The sequence below is a fragment of the Sminthopsis crassicaudata genome, chromosome 3, assembly GCF_048593235.1.
Source record: "Sminthopsis crassicaudata isolate SCR6 chromosome 3, ASM4859323v1, whole genome shotgun sequence".
NCBI classification, from domain to species: domain Eukaryota; kingdom Metazoa; phylum Chordata; class Mammalia; order Dasyuromorphia; family Dasyuridae; genus Sminthopsis; species Sminthopsis crassicaudata.
Genome location: NC_133619.1, coordinates 220,507,571 through 220,529,197, shown reverse-complemented (window position 1 = coordinate 220,529,197; position 21,627 = coordinate 220,507,571). Strand labels below are relative to the sequence as shown.

The window sequence follows — 21,627 nt, the reverse complement described above, 5'->3', positions numbered from 1 at the left end:
AGAAGATCCTTAATAAATCCTAATTTTAAAAAAAACAAACGGCTTGATCTGGATTTTTGGTTTTGTTGTGGGAAAAAAAATATAGGAAAGAGTGAAAGATTCCTTGAGAGCATTTTGAGAAAACTGAGCACATGAAAGCTGGTGACCTTTTCTCTGATTTCAAAAGGATCATACTGTGAGGAATGAACTCTAGCTCTGAGGAAAGCTAGTCTGGGTTTTGCCTCCTGCTTCAGCACTCTGGATTGAATCCTATTTAGTGTATGTCAGAAAGCTGTTTTAAAAGAAAACTATGAATCAGTATCATGTTGAGTTTTCTCACAGGATCAATTTTTATGGGAATAGGATACAGAATCAGTCAACCAATCAACATAGATTTATTAAATAGTTATTACAAGTCAGACAAAAGACCAAACTGTCATGACACAGAGACAATAGTTAAGTAATATTAACCCTCAGGAGGTTTCATTCAAATAAAGGCTAAAACAAACACATTTATAAGTACACACAGAATATATTCAAAATTAAAGAGTGGTACCTCCTCCAGACTCAATTCTCAACTCATACAAAATCTAGAACTCACACACAGAACTTTTGGGAAACAATAGTCATAAACTTAAAGTACAATTATAGAGCTTAGGCAATAAACATTTATTAAGTACCTATTATATGTCAGGCACTATGCTAAGCAATATTAACTATTCCATGGACTCCACTAAACAAATCTAGAAAACACAACACATCAAAAGCTGATAGGGAAATACAAGAAAAAGTCAGTGTCTTTTTTCCAAGTTGCAGCAGAATAAGGAAACAAACAGAAAATTCTCTGGATGCTAGGGAAAAGGTCTGGTAAGACAAGTGGAGTATCCCAAGCATAGAAAAAAGCTAACCATAGGGGTAGGAGAAGGTTCCAAAATCATACTAGGACAGCAGAATGGGAACATTTTTATTCAGTTCAAATCAGAGATCCAGAATGAGCTAAGAAGTGACACTCTTTAGTAAGTAGAATAACTGTGTGTGACATAGTAGGAAAGGAACAAATTCAGAAGCAAGCAGTAATTATATAGTGTGGATGATGGCAGAGTCTCAGTTGACTGACAGAGGATAAGTTCCAAACAGGTAAAGAAGTTGCAGAACTCTCAGAGTGGAAATGATGAGCCTTTACCCTAGATCAGACTGCTTTGAGAGCACTAAAACTTGAAAATTCTCAGAATGAATTATTCCTGAGATGCTAGAATATCAATATCACCCCAAAGTATAGCAATAGAAGCAACCCAGACTTTCCCTGCAGATGAACCTTAACATTAAGTTCAAAATCAGGAAGGAAGCTGAAGGCATGAGCAAACAAAAAATGAATCTCACCATTAAAAAACAACTATTGTGAAGACAGAACTTTCCAGAAAAATAATGACTCTAAAACACATATAAGCTAAGCTTCATAGAAAAACAAGACTAGGGGACAGCTAGGTGGTACAGTGGATAGAGCATCAGCCCTTAAATCAGGAAAATCTGAGTTCAAATCTGGCCTCAGACACTTAAGCTGTGTGACCCTGGGCAAGTCACTTAATCCCAAATGCCTCGGGAGGGAAGGAGGGAAGGAGGGAGGGAGACAAGTTTGGCACATATTCAACTAAAATTTCTGAAAGAAATGGAACAGAAACTTTTAAAGCTTAAAGTATTGTGTTTTGGTTTGGTTTTAATCAATGAAATTAAAAAAAAAAAAAACTGGGAAAGAAATAAGAACCAGAGAATAATTCAACAGTTTGGCCCAAGAGATATTTGTACTTTGCCTAAGCAACAAAATCTCTGAAAATCAATAGAAACCAATAACTCTAAAAAATGAGAAATGTCTTTTTTTTTTAAATCAAAAGATTTTAAAATAGAAGAAAATATAAGGTATTTCATGGCCAAAAAAAAAAAAAATTGACCTAGAAAACATATGAAAGGGAACAAAATTTAGAATCATTTGACTACCTAATCACCATGATATTTTAAAAAAAAAAAAAGAGCCTAAACATCATATTTCAAGGAATTTTAAAAGGAAACTGCATATATCTCTAAGAACTAGAAAACAAAGAGGAAATAAAAGAAATTCCTGGTTACCTTCTCAAAGAAATCTCAAAAACAAACTTTTCAGGGTAAAAAAAAAAAAAATAGTACAAGCAGCCAGAAAGAACTCAAGCACCAAAAAGTAAAATCAGGATTACATACAATTTAGCTATTGCTGTTCATTTGTTTCAGTCATGTCCATGTACCCTCATAAAACTCCTCATGAAGCTATCTAGAATTTTCTTGGTAAAGATATTGAAAGGGTTTTCTATTTCCATCTCCAGATCACTTTACAGATAAGGAACTGAGGCAAGCAGGGTTATTTGCCTAGGGTCACACAGCTAAGTATCTCAGGTTAGATTTTAACTCAAAATTTATCTTCCCAATTGCAAGATTTGAGTTGACACAGCAGATCTTCTCCCAGAGAATGGGTGTGGGATAACACAAGGACTTCTGGGAAAAATTACTTCAACCAATGAACTTGTTCTTCCTAAGCATGCAAGCTTAGTAGTTCACAGATGTAAAACTCCCAGTAAAGGCCGGAACTAGAGAATTGTTAAGTACCGACTTAGCACTAAGTAAGAACCTAATATCTCATTATCTCATTAGCACTTAGTAAGAACCTAACAGCAATTTACTTAACTCAATTGCCTCAGGAAAAAAAAAAGTTATAATCCTTTGTCCTAGCAATGATACTATTATATCTGTTTCACAAGGTGATCAAGAAAAAAGGAAAAGAATATATATGTTCCAAAATATGTATAAAATAAAAGCAGCTCTGTTTGTGGTGGCAAAGAACTGGAAATTAAGGGGATGACTATCAACTGGGAAATGGCTAAACAAGCTGAGATATATAATTGTGATGGAATACTAGTGAATTATAAGAAATGATGAACTCAGCAATCTTGGAAAAACATGAATAGACTTGTACAAAATATTGAAGACTTAAGTGAAAGGATGAGGAGAACATTATATATAGTAATAACAATATTGGTCCCCCCCCCCCCCAAGACAATTGGGGTTAAGTGACTTGCCCAGAGTCACTCAGCCAGGCAGCAGTGTATAAGGCCAGATTTGAACTCAGGTCTACCTGACTTCAGGGCTGCTGCTCTAGCCATTATATCAAGTAGCTGCTCTAGCAAGATTGTTTTAAGAATGAACTTCAAGTAAATAAGTAATTTTGACTATCATAAATGCAAAAATTAACTAAGTTAACCCAAAGTACATATGAAGAAAAACTTTCTGCATCCATATAAGCATATGTATAGAATAATTTGCATATATGTATATGTACTAATATATTATTAATTATAATAAATTATGTATAATTATTAATATAGAATGTTTATATATTATATATAAATGGATCATTAGTGTTTAACATACTAATTATTAATAAGTATATTAATTTTATATAAATATACTTAAATAATTAATATTAATATATTGTTAATATATAAATATACTTATATGTAGGCACATCTATATCTATGTTAATAGATATGGTTGACGGTACCCATCTTGGCGAAGAGCAGAAAAAACAGGGAAAAGAAGTGCAATGCAAAAAAGCATACAGAAGATACATGTGGACAATTCACCTCACAATTCTTAGAAGATCAGTCTGGATGTCTGCTCTTTCTCTAGAGATTCCTTGCAAAGTTCACTGTAGATGAGAGAATCAATGACAGAGTGATTCATCAGTTACTTCACTACTTAATAGGGCTTGCTCTTTACAAGGCTGGATGTTTCTTTTGGAAAGATTGATCTGCTACTGAATTGGGTCAAGCAGGTCTCTTGGCTGTTAGAATGGTTCTTCATGGAGCATAGCTGTTTTTCTGCTGGATCAGGCAAGTCACTAACAATAAGCAACTTTTGTTGAACTGAATCCGGCAGGTTGCTCTGATTCTAAGACATGGGAATAGACTGAGAGGAACATGAAGTAATCTAACATCGCTGAATTACAAAGTATATGGAAATAAGCAAAGTATAAAAAGACTGGAAAGGTAGGAAAGACAGGTTGTAAAAATATTTGTATTTCAAACAGAGGAAATGATATTTGAAATAGATATAAAGATAATATTCACAAAATAGTACTCAGGATACTAAGATAAGGAGGGAAAAAAAAAACAAAAACCCTTCCAAAAGGAGCATTCCTCTTTGGGTTCCATCATGTATGGCATTCTCAACCAGTAACCTTAATACTGCATGAGTTTAGAAAGAAAAGAATCTATTATACTAATTGAATAGTCACTCTCAGCTCAGTATTGAAGTCATTCATTAGAATTTAATTAAGTAAAGATTTTGCAATAAAATAGAGCTCTCTTTAGGAATCAAAAGACAGCCAGAGGAAAATGGAAATGAAATAATGACACTCATTTTCCTCAGACTGATATGCACATTTTTTATTATTGTTATTCAGTCATTTTAATCATGTCCGATTCTTCAGGACCCCATTTAGGGTTTTCTTGATGATATTGGAGTGATTTGACATTTCCTTCTCCAATTCATTTTTATAGATGAGGAACCTGAGGCAAACAGGGTAAAGTGACTTGTCACAAAACCTAAAAGTGTCTGAGGATATATTTGAATTCATTCTTCTTGATTCCAGGACTGATATTCTACCTAATGTATCACTAGCTGAACTTATGTACATATAGATATATTTAAATCTTATTTCTTAAACATTTCCAATATTTATCCACCTTTTCTAAATAGAATTAGGAGAAATGACAGCATTCTACCTTTTCAAAAAAATTTTTTTATTGAAGAATTTTAATAACTACTAGGAAGAAAACATAGAGGTCACTCTTGAGCAAGTTCTGAAATGTGATAACTTTGCCCCTCTTCAAGTATTAATTCATCATTCTGGTTACAAGATTCTCGTGTCTAGAATGTACTCTTCTCCTCCACCTCTGAGAATCCTTAGTTTCTTTCAAAGCTTAATTGTAGCTTTATTTCTTACATGAAGACTTTTCCAGTCCCATCAGACTATATTGCCTTCCCCTTCCAATTATCTTGTATTTATTGTGTATTTATGTTGTATATATTTGTAGGAATAGATGCTATCTACCATTATGAAATGTAATTTCTACCATGGCAGGGACTCTGCTCTGCATCTCCTGTTTTGCTTGGTTTCAACTTCACAAGATTGTCTGAATAAGACAGAAACACTTAGAGAAGGAGGAGGAGGAGGAGGATGAAGAAGAAGAAAGGAAGGAATGAAGATGGGGAAAAGGAGAAGAAAGGGAAGAAGGAGAAAAAGGAAGAAAGAGGAGGAGGAGAAAAAGGAAGAAGAAAAAGGAGGAGGAGGAAAGTAAAAATGGTGTATTTTCATTAAAATCCCACTCGGATGTATTGTCATGGTATAGATTTGATTCTTTTTTCTCTCAGACTGTGCTAAGCATAGCACATTGTTGGTGGTTATTAAAATATTAGAAAAAATTTAAGCACATGCTAGAATTTTCTCAATTTGGGCTGCTGCATGTAATTAAGTGTTAAACAAATATATGTTGATTAATAGTTGTTGAATGAGTACATATCCAAATACACTTTTTCTCCCTTCAGAGTAGTTATCTTGGGAGGCTTTGAACTTATTCCTACAAAGCTAACACTACTAATTTATTTTAAACTCCCTCTTTTGTATTGCCTTTAGGGTCAATACCTAGAAAATAACTTGAAGTTATTACTTGGAAGTCACACCTAATTTTTGACAGTAATATCACCTACTTTACCCACCAGACTTAGTTCTGAATAACTTTGACTATTAAAAAAAAAAAAAAAACCCACACACACACACAAACAAACAAACAAACAATCCACCCCCAAAGGATTAAGATTCACAATCAACTAAGAAATTCAGGAAACTGATTCAGGCTGTGAAAGCAGTTCCAAAACAAGAGATCCCAAAAGATTTTGAACAATGGAAACACTGTTGGAATAAGTGAGTAAACTCCCAAAGTGACTACTTTGAAGAGGATAATATTCTTTTGGACATATGATTTTTGATATGCTTATTTGAAAAGCTGTTATATTACTTTTTAGTCACACCTAATATAGATGAAAAATACCAGGAAAAAAAGCATAATTGTGATTTTAAATCAGCTGTGACAATACAGCTGTGCTTGGCCTCTGGGAATATGAAAGGGGGCAGGCCTCCTAGGGAAGATTTCTCAGTAGGTGAATTGTTGAATTGTAATTTGGGTAGAAGTGACTGTTGCTCTTTCTGAAGCTTCTTAGTATAGCTTCAGTTTGCCCTAGTTGTTAGTCAATTAAGAAAAATCTGGGATGTTGTTACATTGTGGGGGTGCTTCTGCATCAAGCTGGCAAAAAACTGGAAAGATAGTAGCAATTACATGTAGAATGAGAAGGATGAACTTAGAAGCAGGCAATTTAACTGTAACAGAAGAAATATCAGATGGCCACCAACTTGAAGAAACTAGAGAACATGTAACATGGAAGAATAGGCAGTTGAGGCTTAGGAGAAGATACTCCCTGAATGGAGCTGTAGGGAAAATCTTCAGTGATTTTAAATCAGCCTCAAGATGACTATATTTTCCAGTTTCCTCACTAAGATCAGAGAGAAGGAAACTAAAAAATGACAGAAACCAATCTTTATTACCAATTCCAATAATTGGAATTGATTGGGTCTTCTTGCTATGGTGGAGGAAGTAAAGGGTGGAAAGGAATAAAAGTATTCTCCTTTGTAAATCTGGATGACAGCAACCATTTGGATGAGGATACTGAGAACAAGTATAACCTAATATAATATCTTGTTATTTTTCTCCCTATTTTTATTACTTTTATTAAACACCATTTATTTTGAAGATTCAAGTTTTTTCATATGGTCTGGTATAGGCATGTGTTTTGAGGAATTAGGGCTGAAATTTTGGATAGCTGATTTTACAGCTCACTGAAGTGGGAATTACTAAGGTCTCTGTATAGATATTTGTGGTGTCCAAGACTACAGTGTATTTGGCAATCCCTATCTCCTGATCACTTTGATTCTAGTGCTCTTATAGATCCTGCAGAAAACTCAGCACTTTGGAAATTCAAAAAGGCTCAGACCTATAAAGTAATCTTTAAATAATTTTTTGTTTCTCCTTACTAAAATTATCTCCTTTCCCTCTCTTACCATGCTATTTCTGCTCCTAGGGTAGAGCTAATTGGGCTTATATCCCTGTGACTAAGCTTTGAGGAGTCTCACTTGAATGGTACTGGTCAGTACCTGTAGAAAGGTAGCAAGAGAAAGCCAGAGTAAAAAGGTTCTCAGTTACTCCTTAAAAAATATCTGAGGGGGCAGCTAGATGGCTCAGTTGATAGAGAGCTGGCCCTAAAGTCAGTAGAACCTCAATTCAAATCTAGCCTCAGATACTTAATAGTTACTAGCTGTGTGTCCCTGGGCAAATGCTTCAGCCAAAAAAAAAAATCTGAGTTTTATGTATCTTTGTTTATTAATTCATTTCAGTTATGTCCAACTCTTAGTGATCCTATTTTGAGGTTTTCTTGGCAAAGATACTGAAATGGTTTTCCATTTCCTTCTCCAGCTCATTTTACAGATGAGGAACTGAGTCAAACTGGGTTATGTGACTTACCTAAGATTACATAAGTAGTAAGTGTCTGAGGCCAGATTTGAACTCAAGAAAATAAGTCTTTCAGATTCCAAGCCCAGTGCTCTATCTATTGCATCAACTAGCTACCCTGTGCTTATATATTTAAGTCATCCTAAATAATATGACTGGGATACTAGCCTAGGAATTGGAAGTCAGAAGTTAATAAAGAGGATATAGGAAGAAGAAAAAAGGAGTACTCTATCATCCTCAGCCCCCTTTCCACTTCTATTAAAACTCAATTCACATATTGCTAAGGCCCAGCTTGCAAAATCTTAAACATATCTTTGCTGGCATGTGAAATGAGAGTAATTATTCAATAATTTGAACATTCTTTGGCATTGCCCCTCTAAAAGTGGGATATAAACTGACCTTTCCAATCCAGTGGCCACTGATGAGTTTTCCAAATTTGTTGACATATTGAATGTAACACTTTAACAGCATCATCTTTTAAGATTTCAAATAGTTCTGCTGAGATCCCATCACCTTCTACTTAGCCTTATTGCTAGCAATCTTCTAAGACCCACTTGACACAAGCATAGTCAAAGCCAAAATGCAAAATCCATTCACTAGAGGAAGCAAACTGTTATCCCTTCTCTTCTACTCAAATAAAATCATTTTTGACAAGCATTATTAGGTTTGATTCAGTTTACAAATTCTTTCCACCAAAAGTACAACAAAAACATCTGTTTTAGTAATGCACAATTTTAAAAGAAACCTTCTATTTAGCCATGGAGTTTATGAAAATTATACAAATGATTAAGGATGTTCTTAACCTTTAAAAAATAATTATAAAAACTAAAATAATGCACAAGGATAAAAAAAAGAAATTCAAAAATAAGAACTTTAAGAGAAATAGATCATAAACAATACTTTAAAAAATTAGAAGTCAATGATTATTAACAAATTTTTGTGAGTGTTTTCTTACATGTAAAGTTTTCTATATGGTTACAGACACAATCCTGGTACATTAGGAGCAAATATCAACATAGACTAACATATGAAAGGTCACAGAAATGAACAGCTTTCATATTTATTTTTTCAAACTACACACAACATGTAATTAATATAGGGAAATAATAAAAAATAATAAGGGATATTGTTGATTTTGTCTTTGTTCATTTTCCATCATGTTTTATTCTTCATGACCCTATTTGAGATATTCATAGCAAAAATACTGAAAAAATACTTCTCTAGGTTCATTTTACAGATGAGGAAACTGAGGCAAATAGGGTTAATTTCTCAGGGTCATACAGATAGTATCTGAGGCCAGATTTCAACTCAGGCCTTCTTGACTTCAGGCACAGCATTCTATCTACTATGCTACCCATACTCATTAAAAAAAAAAAAAAAAAAAAAAAAAGTAAGCTGACTATAATCAATTTCTCCTTTTATTTCTTTTATAAAAGAGTTAAGTGATACTATTTGCTTTTAAATTATGTCTTTTTTATATGTAGGTCCTCCTCAGTCAGATAAATACTGCAGTGGATAGAGTGCTGAGTCTGGAGTTAGGAAAAGCTGAATTTACATCCAATTTCAAATATTTAGTAGCCCTCTAACCCCAGGCAAAACACATAACCTCTGTTTATCTCAGTTTCCTCATCTATAAAATGGGGATAATAAGAGCACCTACCTTCAAGGATCAAATGAGATAACAATTATAGAGTGTTTAGCACAATGCCTGGCACACATTAAATGTTATAGAAATGTTAGTTATTTTTATGATCCTCTCTCTTACTCTTGCTTTTCTTTTGTCCAAAAAAAATGCACGTTTTCTTTAGTAAAAAAAAAAAATTAAACATTTATGAAGTACTTAGAACAGTGCCTGGCTCACAGTAAGTATTATAGAAATGTTAGTTGTTGTTATTGTTATCCTCTTTTTTATTCTTGCTTTTCCTTTGTCCAAAAAAAAAGTACTTATTTTCTTTAGTTAAAAAAAAAATCATCAGATCCAAAGTCTGAAGACCCATCTCTATAACTTATTGACTATATAACTATTAAGTAACAACTCTATGGCCCTGTTGCCTCCTTTATAAAATTAAGGACTACTGATTTTGTACAGAGATTTTGAAGAAAACAAGAGATAAGTAAAGCATGTAGTAAACCACACAGCTACAAAATAGGTACTTAATAAATACTTGTTGACTGACTGATTGACTTAAAAATAAAATGATGGCACTAGAAATACTCTACAAGCCTCTATTTTTAAAGTTATTATAAATTAACATATTGAGGTTTGTATTCCTTCAAGAGAAGACTTTGTTCTTTTTATCAATCACCAAATATTTAGTGGGAGACTAATATGAGTGACAGCTTAGAGCACAGCCATTTACAAATGTAGCTCATTCTTTTCATTTCATGAGATTTGAGAGTTACTATGTCAAAGGCCCTCTACTCCAAATCCCTCATTTTATAGATGAGGTTACCAAAAATCTGATTCATATATAGTTTATTTCCATGGACCTACAAGTCCATGAGTCTTGAATATTTATGCATTTATTATTTTCTTCCTCTCCCTCTCCCCCCCCCCTCTCTCCATATATATATATATATACCCTGTGCTCCAAATTACATGCTGTAAAACTCTGTGAGAAAACATATTTTCCTGTCTGAATGGTGTAATAATTCTTAGAAATAGGCTAGGAACCTCTGTGCTGAAAAATAATGTACTTATATAAGAAACATATTACATGAATTTGTCTTTCCTTACCTTAATTTTGGGCAAACTGTTCATTACTGTAGAGAAATATGTCTTCATAAGTCTTTCTTATCCATCACTGACTATTGCCTATTCAATAATCTTTTATTTAAAAAAAAACAAAACATAATATTGTTGCTGTTTTCAAAGTTACCTCCAAATCTATATTGTGCTACATCAAATTGATATCAACATCAATCCTCTTTGGGGCTATCTTTGCCAAGGGGATACCAACATAATTACTAAGGATACAAGACACTAATATTTATTATAAAAGTCTACACAAGTGAAAGAAAACAGCACACATTACACGTATTTAAATAAAGCTATGTGTTTATTCTAGCACTGTTAACAATGAAGCAGTGATAGAAAGAATGCAAAGAAACATTCCTGTAACAGATTAATATTTGTCCAGATCTCACTTATTTTCTTTTTACTCTGTTGGAAATTAGATTACATGTCTCCTTGTAATCTTGTCTCCCCATGATGTTGAATCCTAAGAAATGCACATTGACTAATTGGTGATGCAAGAGGGGCAGTTGGCAAGGGTACTGAGTTGTGGAGAGAACTCTAAGTGCAATATGGAGAGATGATTCATAGATTTGCATGACAAGATTAATGAAGAGAGAATGGCTCTGATGTTTATAGTCTGTGACTACTTAGCTCAATTGATTAGCACATAATATCAAGAAAGCCAAGGACCAAGATATATCTCCATGTGGGCCCCAGAATGCATCCCAATCTATTCCAGATGGCCCTTCAAACATGACTCCTGATTACAGTGGGGACCAATTTAGAGAGTATAGATGTCTCTGTAAATGTCACCATTACTAGAAAACTCAAAGCATATGTTCTACTAATTATGGGTCAACAGAATCCATAGAATTCTAAAACTAGAAGGCACCTCAGAAGACTTGAAATCCATTCCTAAAGCAAGAATTTCCCCTTGATAAATGGTCATCCAGCTTTGAAGATCTTCAACACTGGGGAATTCCTATGGTCTTCTGAATAGTTCTAAAAATGTGTGTGTGTGTGTGTGTGTGTGTGTGTGTGTGTGTGTGTGTGTGTGTGTGTGTGTATGTGTGTGACTTCGGAAACCCTCTTCTCAGTAGTACCATCTACAAAGTACAAGAGATTACTGCTATTTTTCCTGAACATTTAAGAATCTCATTCCATTCTGGGTCTTATTGCTGCTCAGTTTGAGACTGATTCAGATGCATACCTCCAAAAATCATCAAAAGAAAAAGTATTCTGAAAAGGAGTCAGCTACCAGTTAAAATTTTTTAAATTTGCATAACATTTTAGTTGATAGTATTAATTTGATTATTATTAACTATTATTAATAAACGTATTTCTAGCCTATTTTTCTGATGAATATTAATAATTAGTGTTTATATTGTTATGTATTATATTGTACATTATGATATCATAATTATAATAGTATTTATATGGAGGCAGCTAAGTGGCACAGTGTATACAGAATGGAGCATGTAGTTAGGAGGACTCATCTTTCTGAGTTCAAATCATGTCTCACCCACTGAATATGTGACCTGAGCAAGTCACTAAACCTTGAATGCCTCAGTTTCTCATCTGTAAAATAAGCTGGAGAAGGAAATAGCAAATCATTCTAGTATCTGGCAAGAAAACTCCAAATGGGGTCACAAAGGTTAGGACATGACTGAAAATGAGTGAATAGCAACAATAAATATTTTTATGTTGATTTAATATTTTGCAAAACATTTTATTCTCATAATAAATCCTGAGAGGTAGGTAGTATTACTAACAGACATTCACTTATCTTGTTTTCATCAGTAATAACATTTAACCAATTGGTAGGTTTGCATAAAGAGGAGTTCTGTGTTTAGGAGACTCATCACTACCCCTATTATCACAGGAAGGGCATTACTTTTAGCCACACTCTGTCTCACTGAAATCCAATTCATTCATGAGTCAAAACAATATCCTATGATGATCCTCTTCAAAACAAAGAATAAACAACCAACTATTAGAAATTTCAAATTATGTTCCATAGATATCTCAAAATTCAAAATGTCTCAAAGACACAAAGTCTTTTCCCCAAAACAATCCTCTTCTGAACTTTTCTAATTCTCTCAAGTGCATACTACTTTCTAATTTTTCAGGATCAATACTGTCCTTGAATAGTTTTCCCACAACCCACATATTTAATTATTGTAGAGTCTAACCATATATACATTTACATTATCTTTCATATTCAACGTCTTCTACTACACATGGCAGAAAACTTGATTCAGACCATTGTCAGCTATCACTGGGACTGCTGAAATAAACTTCTAATTGATTTCTTGATCTAAAATCTTTCCTCTCTCCAATTTAACTTATACAAAGCTGAATAAGTGATTTTCTTTAACTGAAGCTCTAACCATGTCAATCCCCCAACATACATGCCCAATGACTACCTATTGACTCAAGAAGAAAATATAATGACCACTACCCAATATGGTATTGAAAACCTTTTTAGATTCTGGCCTAAAGATATCTTTCTAGCTTCATTATACATTACTCCCTACTTCCTCTCAATGGTATAACAAACTAGTTAATTAGTTACATCATTATATTATTCATTTTCATGTCTTCCCTCTGGTTGTTTACTAGGAATGAAATATTCTTTTTTGCCACTGTTTCATAGAATTTCTTCTTGTTTTTCAAAGCTCAGCTTAAGCATTCTACATGAAGCCTTTCCTGATCTGCCAGTTACTAGTACTTTCTATACCAAAACTAGTATATATTTTTATCTATCTAAGCAATAAGGGACATATTTTTTAAAGACTCAACTTGTTATTTCCCAGGCAAAACTACCTCCACCAATGTAAACCTCTCTTTCCTCTGCAACTGACAGTCTTAGAGATTTTTATGGAGAAGTGATAGATTAAGTAACTTGCCAAAGTTTTATAGCTAGTATGTGTCAGAGGTAAGATCTGAAACCATGTTCAGATCCCATCCTGACTGAGACCATTACATTACAGTGCTACTCCTGGAGTCATGAAGATCTGAATTCAAATCCTGCCTCAGACCCTTACTAGCTGTGTGATTCCAGACAAGTCACTTAACCTGTGTTCTCTTCAATTTCCTCAACTATAAAATGGAGGTAAAAGAACACTTACCCAGCACGGCTATTATGAATATCAAATAAGATAATTGTTGTAAAAGACTGAGCACAGTGCCTGGCAATAAATAACAACAACATATTAGCATTTATATAGTGTCTACATGAGCCTATATGTATTACTTTACCAATATTCAGGTTAAGACTCATCTGCCACTTTTCTCCTATGACTTAATAATGCAAAATAATAATATGCACTGAATTTTTAAAATCTCAATTAAATATTTCATATTTAAAACCTCATAATTTAGTCAAACACAGATTCTTATCCTAATTATAAGTCAGTATTTCTAGCTAAAAAAACCTAACAGCCAATAAATCACATTTGAAATCTCGTAATAATGTAGTCAAATGTTGATTCTCATCATAATAACTATAATTATAATTGTCATTATAATTATGAGTCATTACATTGGAGAAATAATCTTACCGAATCTTTGTCTTTCTGAAATTTAGACCTTATGCATATCATACAGTTAAGAAGACTCTCTTTGTTCCCTTTTTATACTCTGATCTGTAGTAATTTCTCAGTCATTAAGGTGGAAACACTGGGAAATACTTAGTATCTCATCACTTTAATTCTTTATATATACACAATCCAGCACACTGAGCAACATCTAATAATACTAATAAAAAAGCCTCAAATAGCATGTGGAAGAAAGCAACTAAATGAGCTTAGATTAAATCTTAGATGGTCAATGACTGGACCAGATGGATAGAAGGAAAAGAGGGGAGACAACATCAAACTAAATTCCAAACAAAACAGTCCTTAACAAAGTCATGTAGGAATCCACTGATGCATATATATAGTTAATCAGACATGTATCTTGTAACTAGAACCCTCAACTTATTTCGTTTATTTTTTTTTTCAAAATAAAACAAAAGTCATGATTATTTTACTAATGGCGGGACAATTCCTTTCTTCCCATGCTCATTATCTTTCCAATATGTTGCGGTACCAAAATAAGAAAACATATGATGAGGAAAAACATAAATTATTTAAAGGAAATAGAATCTATGAAATCATATGATTGATCAAATGAATTTGGTTTGTCCTAAATAGCATAACTCCTATTTACCAGTTTCTATTTACTTTTAGCTGTTTTTGATTATGTAATTGTTCTACTCAACTTGAATCCTGCAAGACTAACACAAGGCTTACTGTTCACTCTATAGAGGCACAAAGCCAATTTGCTGTTTTGTAATATTATTCCATCCTATTCTTTTTATCTCATAGATTTGCCTCCTCCTTTATTTATCCCCAAGGCAGTGCTGAAAAAGAATGAGTTGGTCCCCACCCCTGGAGGGGTACAGTAACTACACAGTTCAAAACCAAACTGGAGTTCCAACCATGACTGTGGATTTGAAAGAAGCTGGTGATTGTGGGGGATGGTGTCTGTGGGAAAATTTGCCTCCTTGTTGTCTTTTTAGCAAGGATCTATCATTGACAATGAAGAGGAGGCAAGCAGGTAGAACCGATACCATGGGATGAAGCCTGGAAGCAAGACTGACAAACTCTGGACCCTGAAATTATCTTCCTGTGCTTCTCCAATGAAAGCCTAGACAGCCTTGAGAACATCCTTGAGAACTAGACACCAGAAGTAAAGCACTTCTGTCCCAAAGTGCCCTGCAAACTTGTGGGAGATAAGAAGGACCTGAAGCAGGATGACCATACACAGAGAGAGTTGGCCAAGATGAAGCAGGAAATTATGAGCTCAGAGGAGGGCAAGGACATCATGGCTAATTGGATGAGTGCCTTTGGTTACTTTAAGAGTTCTCCCAAAACCAAGGAGCAGGTTGGAGAAGTGCTTGAGATAGCCCCCCAGGCTGGCCTATAGGTCCTAAAGAACAAGAAGCATTTGAGTGAACCTCTCCTCTGAGCTTCCCTTATCCAAAGTGTACGCCACATTGGATTCCATGTTGCTTGTTTTCAGTCCTTTCCTGACTAAGGCTGAATGTATTCTAATCATGTCCTCCTGCTTTTGAGAATAGAGAAAATCCTCTAGGGGATAAGAAACTATCCTGTATCCTTAAGGATGTCAGAGTTAGCTTAGCCTTTGCTCCAATTTGAAATAGAACTATGCTTTCCAGCTTTAAGAAACAAAAGATGGGGGCTAAAGGAAAATAGTCTTTACTGTTTACTCCACTCTAAAGGTCACTGACCAGATTTTTTTTTCATGACTAGTTCTAGAAGCTAGTTCTTTTTCAGTGTTTTCTAGTGAGTGAAGCTTACTTCTCTCTCCTCTCCATCCCTATTTTAGGTGTGATGGAGGATTGTTTCACATTGTTCTTCTCAGTGAAAGACAATAAAAGTCCATAAGGACTTTAAAAAAAATTTTTTTTAAGTTAAAGCTCTCATCTTAATTCTGAGGAATTCATGAGTTATTGTAATAATTTGTCTTTCTTCCTAGATTCAGAGGTTGGGTAGACAGAAGGATGGAGATGTGGGGTAGAGAGAGAAAGAATACTGTAGCTTTACACAAGCTCTGATTTTGCCTTGATCCTTTTAAGCAGATGAATTATTTTAGATAATTCTTTCACCTTCTAGCGTTTGTCTTCCTCGACAAGCATCCTAAAGATGTAGAATACGAAGTCCCATCCTCCTTCTGAAAAAAAAAAGATATCTGAAATTACGAAACCCAGGATTTAGAGGCAGGGGCAATCATAAAGACAGACTACCTAGAAATGAGAGGGAAGTGGACTAAGTGAAGGATGAGAGGGAGAATGTAAACAGAGGAAAGCCAAATCAGCCACAGATAATCAAACAAGCAACAGAACCTTGCCAGAAGAGAAGAACAAAAGACAAGACAAGAGGACAAAGTTAAAAGAAATCATATTAACAGGATCCAGTGGCCAAAAGTTAAGGACAGCAGAAATTCATCTTGAGATAACTCATGGTAAGCATCAAAGGCCACTGTTAATAGTCAAGGTTTATTGAGCTTGTAAGGAATGAAGCCAGAAAAAGAGAAAGAAAGGGAGGATTATTCCAATTCTTCTCCCATCCCCCAACCCAAGCTTTGTTTAAAGCTAGGACACATGAAAAATATGGTTATATATATATATATATATATATATATATATATATATATATATATATAGAGAGAGAGAGAGAGAGAGAGAGAGAGAGAGAGAGAGAGAGAGAGAGAGAAGGAGAAAAAAAAATTCACATTTGGCAAATTAGACCCTTTGAGGATTACTTGTCCTGTTCTCACTATGGTATAGGATAGAAAAGATTCTATACCTTAGCTCAACATACCTAAAGTAAAACTTTGTATTATCCTTAGCTTTCCCGGGCTAAAGTCTCATTGCTCTTTTTATATACTCAACCTTTCTGCAAAGAAGCATGGTGGTGGAATGAACAAGCAGTGGACTAGAAACCAGCACATATGGATTCCAGTCCTGGATTTGCCTCTAATTTGATCCCTCTGATCATTTGTAAATGAGAAAGTTAGATTAAATTCCATTCAATAAACGTATTAACACAGTGCCTAGCACATGGTAGGTGCTTAATAGATATTGATTGATTGACTGATTAAATACCTAACAGGCATGAAAGCCTTTGGAATTTGGAGAAAAAATATCACAGTCTCTGTCTAAAGGAGTAATTTTCATCTTCTTTGGAGCTGGAGCTGACTTACATATTCCTTTTTGTCTTTTTTTTTTTTTTTTTTTTTTTAGAATTTTTTTTCACAGTATATATGCATGAGTAATTTTTTTTATAATATTATCCCTTGTATTCATTTTTCCAAATTATCCCCTCCCTCCCTGCACTCCCTCCCCTAGATGACAGGTAATCCCATACATTTTACATGTGTTACAATATAACCTAGATACAATACATGTGTGTAAATACCATTTTCTTGTTGCACATTAAGTATTAGACTCCGAAGGTATAAGTAACCTGGGTAGATAGACAGTAGTGCTAACAATTTACATTTACTTCCCAGTGTTCCTTCTCTGGGTGTAGTTATTTCTGTCCATCATTGATCAGCTGGAAGCGAGTTGGATCTTCTTTATGTTGAAGATTTCCACTTCCATCAGATATTCCTTTTTGTCTTAAGAAAATCAATAAATAGGGAAAACATTTTTACAGTTAAAGGTTCTGATAAAGGTCTCATTTCCAAAATATACAGAGAATTGACTCTAATTTATAAGAAATCAAGCCATTCTCCAATTGATAAATGGTCAAAGGATATGAACAATTTTCAGATGAAGAAATTGAAACTTTCTAGTCATATAAAAAGGTGCTCCAAATCATTATTGATCAGAGAACACAAATTAAGGCAACTCTGAGATACCACTACACAGCTCTCAGATTGGCTGGAAAAGAAATGACAGGAAAAGAAAACAAAGAAGGTTGGAGGGGATGTGGTAAAACTGAGACACTGATACATTGCTGTGGAATTGTGTATATATCCAGCAATTCTGCAGAGCAATTTGGAACTATGCTCAAAAGGTTATCAAACTGTGCAGACCCTTTGATCCAGCAGTGCTACTACTGGGCTTATATCCCAAAGAAATATTAAAGAGGGGAAAGGGACCCACATGTGCAAAAATGTTTGTGGCAGCCCTTTTTGTAGTGGCTACAAGCTGAGAATTGAATGGATGTCCATCGATTGGAAAATGGCTGGGTAAATTCTGGTATATGAATGTTATGGAATATTATTGTTCTGTAAGAAGTGACCAGCAGGAGGAATACAGAGAGGCTTGGAGATACTTACATGAATTGATGTTGAGTGAAATGAACAGAACCAGGAAATCAGTATATATTTCAACAACAAGAATATATGATGATCAATTCTGATGGAAGTAGCTCTCTTCAACAATGAAATGATCCAAACTACTTCCAGTTGTTCAGTAATGAAAAGAATCAGCTACATCCAGAGAGAAAATTATGGGAAATGAGTGTTGGACCACAACATAGAATTTCTCCTCTTTCTGTTATTGTTTGCTTGCACTTTTGTTTTCCTTCTCAGGTTTTTTTTACCTTCTTTTTAGATCCGATTTTTCTTGTGCAGCAAGATATCTGTATAAATATGTATACATATATTGTATTTAACATATACTTTAACATATTTAACATGTATTGGACTACCTGCCATCTAGGGGAGGGGGTGGGAGAAAGGAGGGGAAAAGTTAGAACAGAAGGTTTTGCAAGGGTCAGTGTTGAAAAACTACCCATGCATATGTTTTGTAAATAAAAATGTATAATAATAAAAAAAAAACTAAATAAAGTGAAACAATACCAAACTTCAGAAAAAAAAAAAAAAGCTTCAACTATGAGTTGAGATCCCTAGTGAAGTCTCATAATTGAATATAAGGGTCACAAAATTATGATTTCTGTTTAGTAAGTGTTTGATTTGTATACTTAATATATATACCTATATATCCAAGATTGTACAAAAAAATCTCATTTGGAAAGAGATTACAAATGGAAAAAGTTTAAGAAACCCTGGCCAGGCTCTCATTCATACCCCATCTACTCTACCTACCCATCAATGTTTCTTAATAAATACTAAATACTTGATAAATACTAAAAGTAGCAGTGATAAATGTCAAATGATTTCCTAATCACCAATTCTGAATATTCTTGAACTTTTTGCAGTTTATAACTATGTTGACTTCTTCCTTATATGGCATTTTCTCCTTTCCTTTGGGTTCAGAGACACTATGTAGTCTTCTGACTACTCCTAAAACCATTCTTTCTTTCCTCACTGTTGGTACTTTGCTTCTTCCTAAATGTCTTAAGGTGGGTTATACTCCAAGGTCCCATCTCTACTCAGTGCTCTTTTTGCTCCATACCCTCTAACTTGATAATCTCATTTGTAATGTTAATTAACAAGACTATACATTCTGATTCCCAAAGTTCTGCTCTTTCTTTTGAGCTTCAAACTCATCAACAACATTTTTTTTTTTTAATTAAAGCTTTTTATTTACAAAACATATGCATTGGGGGCAGCTAGGTGGCGCAGTGGATAGAGCACCAACCTTGAATTCAGAAGGACCCAAGTTCAAATGTGATCTCAGACACTTAACACTTCCTAGCTGTGTGACCCTGGGCAAGTCACTTAACCCCAGCCTCAGGGAAAAAACAAACAAACAAACAAACAAAAAAACATATGCATTAACCCTTGCAAAAGCTTCTGTTCCAAATTATCTCCTTCCCTCTACCCCTCCCCTTGATGGCAGATAGTCCAATACATGTTAAATATGTTAAAATATATGTTAAATCCTATATATATATATATAATAGATACACATTTATATAGTTAACTTCCCAGTTAATTGGGAAAGAAAATAAAATGCAAGCAAACAACAACAGAAAGAGTAAAAATGCTATGTTGTGGTCCTCACTCAGCTCCCATGTCAATAGCATTCTATAGAAAACTTATGATGCCCCACTAGCACTTTATGATCAATATGTCCAAATTTATACCTGCCAGAAACCATTCTTCCTTCTGACTTTTCTATTTCTGTCTATATCACCACCATTTACCCAATATCTCATGTTCAAAACTTTTGGGCTATCATTGACTTCACTCTGATTTCACAAATACAATCAGTTGATTTCACCTTATAACATTTCTCCTTCCCCCTCTCCTTCCTTCCACTTCTCTTTCTTCCTCCCCTCCTCTTCCCTTCCCTCTTTTCTTCCTCTTCTCCCCATGACTTTCTTTCCTTTCTCTTTATTCTTTCCATGTTTCCTTTCTATCAATCCGATAAATCCTAATTACTCAATCCTTCCAGGAAGTAATAATCTCTTCTATGAAATCCCATAAGACTTAAAATAACATGTACTTCTGCCAAAAGTAGAACAACTAATAATTTGTTGGCTCACCATTTTAATGTTATTCTTCAAAAAGTAGAGGAACAAACAGGGAAAACTATTATTCTGGATATGGTTCTCATCAACAAGGAAGAAACGATTATAGTGCAGAAATCATGGAACTTTTTTGAGGGGGAAATGTCAACTTAGTATGTATAATTATAGGCTGCTAAGCCTAGTATTACATGCACCCCAAATTTTGTGAAGTAGATTTCAAAGAATTCAGAGAATAAATAGATAACTAAAACTTTGTGGACTAAAAATTCTACAAGGTAGATAAATTTTACAAAGCTGGAAAGGATGAAATTTGGAAGAAATAAAGAGAAATTATCCTGATAGGAGGAAATGGAGGAAGTATTTAGAGATGTCAATGGGGAAGGATAGAAGCTCATCAATAAACATATTTTTAAAAACATCTACAGAAGATTAAAAATTAATTCTAAAGTTTGATATTGGCTTATAAGAATAATATCAGGATTACCAGCTTTCAAGATGAGCAGAAACTAACAAAGAAAAATAAGGCTAACCACAATAGAAGGACTTCACCCTTTCACTCCCAGAATTTCTGCCCTGGGGTACCAATGCTAATTGTTTATTGCCTTAGGTTATTCACTATATCTGGACCATCTTAGAGAGAAGACCATTTTCCTGATAGTGAAGTCACTGAAAAAGTTACAAGAATGTCCTTAAGATCTATAGAAAGCAAAAAGGTCACAGATATGGAAAGATTTTATGAGATCATTAAAGAATGGTGATAAGAGGAATGATTGTGGAATGATAATGAGGAAGGGGAGAAAAGTCTTAGTTTCCTTTCAGTAAATTTGGGATAATAATAGCACCTATCCATAGTTTTGTTGTTGTTCTTCTTGTTGTTGTTTTTTGTTTAATTCAAATGAGAAAATATAAATAAAGCATTATGCTTTATAAAGGTAAACATGCATCATAAAGGTTAACTGTTATTACCAATATTATTACTAGGGAAACTTTCATATAACAGGTGGCATTTGCCAACTTTGTAAATGATGGCCAAGAATTCAATAGATTGGGTGACAGAAGAATGATATTTCAGGTACAAGAAAACAAAGTAAAGCAATTGGAAGAGCAGCTATCAATGGAGAGGTTAGTAGATATGTAAATTTTTTATTAAAAAAATGAAAGGATGTGGAAGAAATATTGGCTCCCAAATTTGAAGATACTGTAGGTGAGTTTGTTGATGATAAGAACATGAATTCTAAAGGACACAATGGACTATAAGATGAGTTTTTCCAAATTTGTTACATATAACTATATTTCATGAACTCTAAGA

The 21,627-nt window shown here is 34.1% G+C and overlaps 1 protein-coding gene and 1 pseudogene across 1 annotated transcript in view; one reads left to right on the top strand and one right to left on the bottom strand.

The window, feature by feature from the left end:
- ARHGAP6 (Rho GTPase activating protein 6) overlaps positions 1-21,627 on the bottom strand; it is a 583,013-nt gene that overhangs the window by 546,663 nt on the left and 14,723 nt on the right. The window lies entirely within an intron of this gene.
- LOC141559622 (rho-related GTP-binding protein RhoC pseudogene) lies at positions 14,316-15,375 on the top strand (annotated as a pseudogene).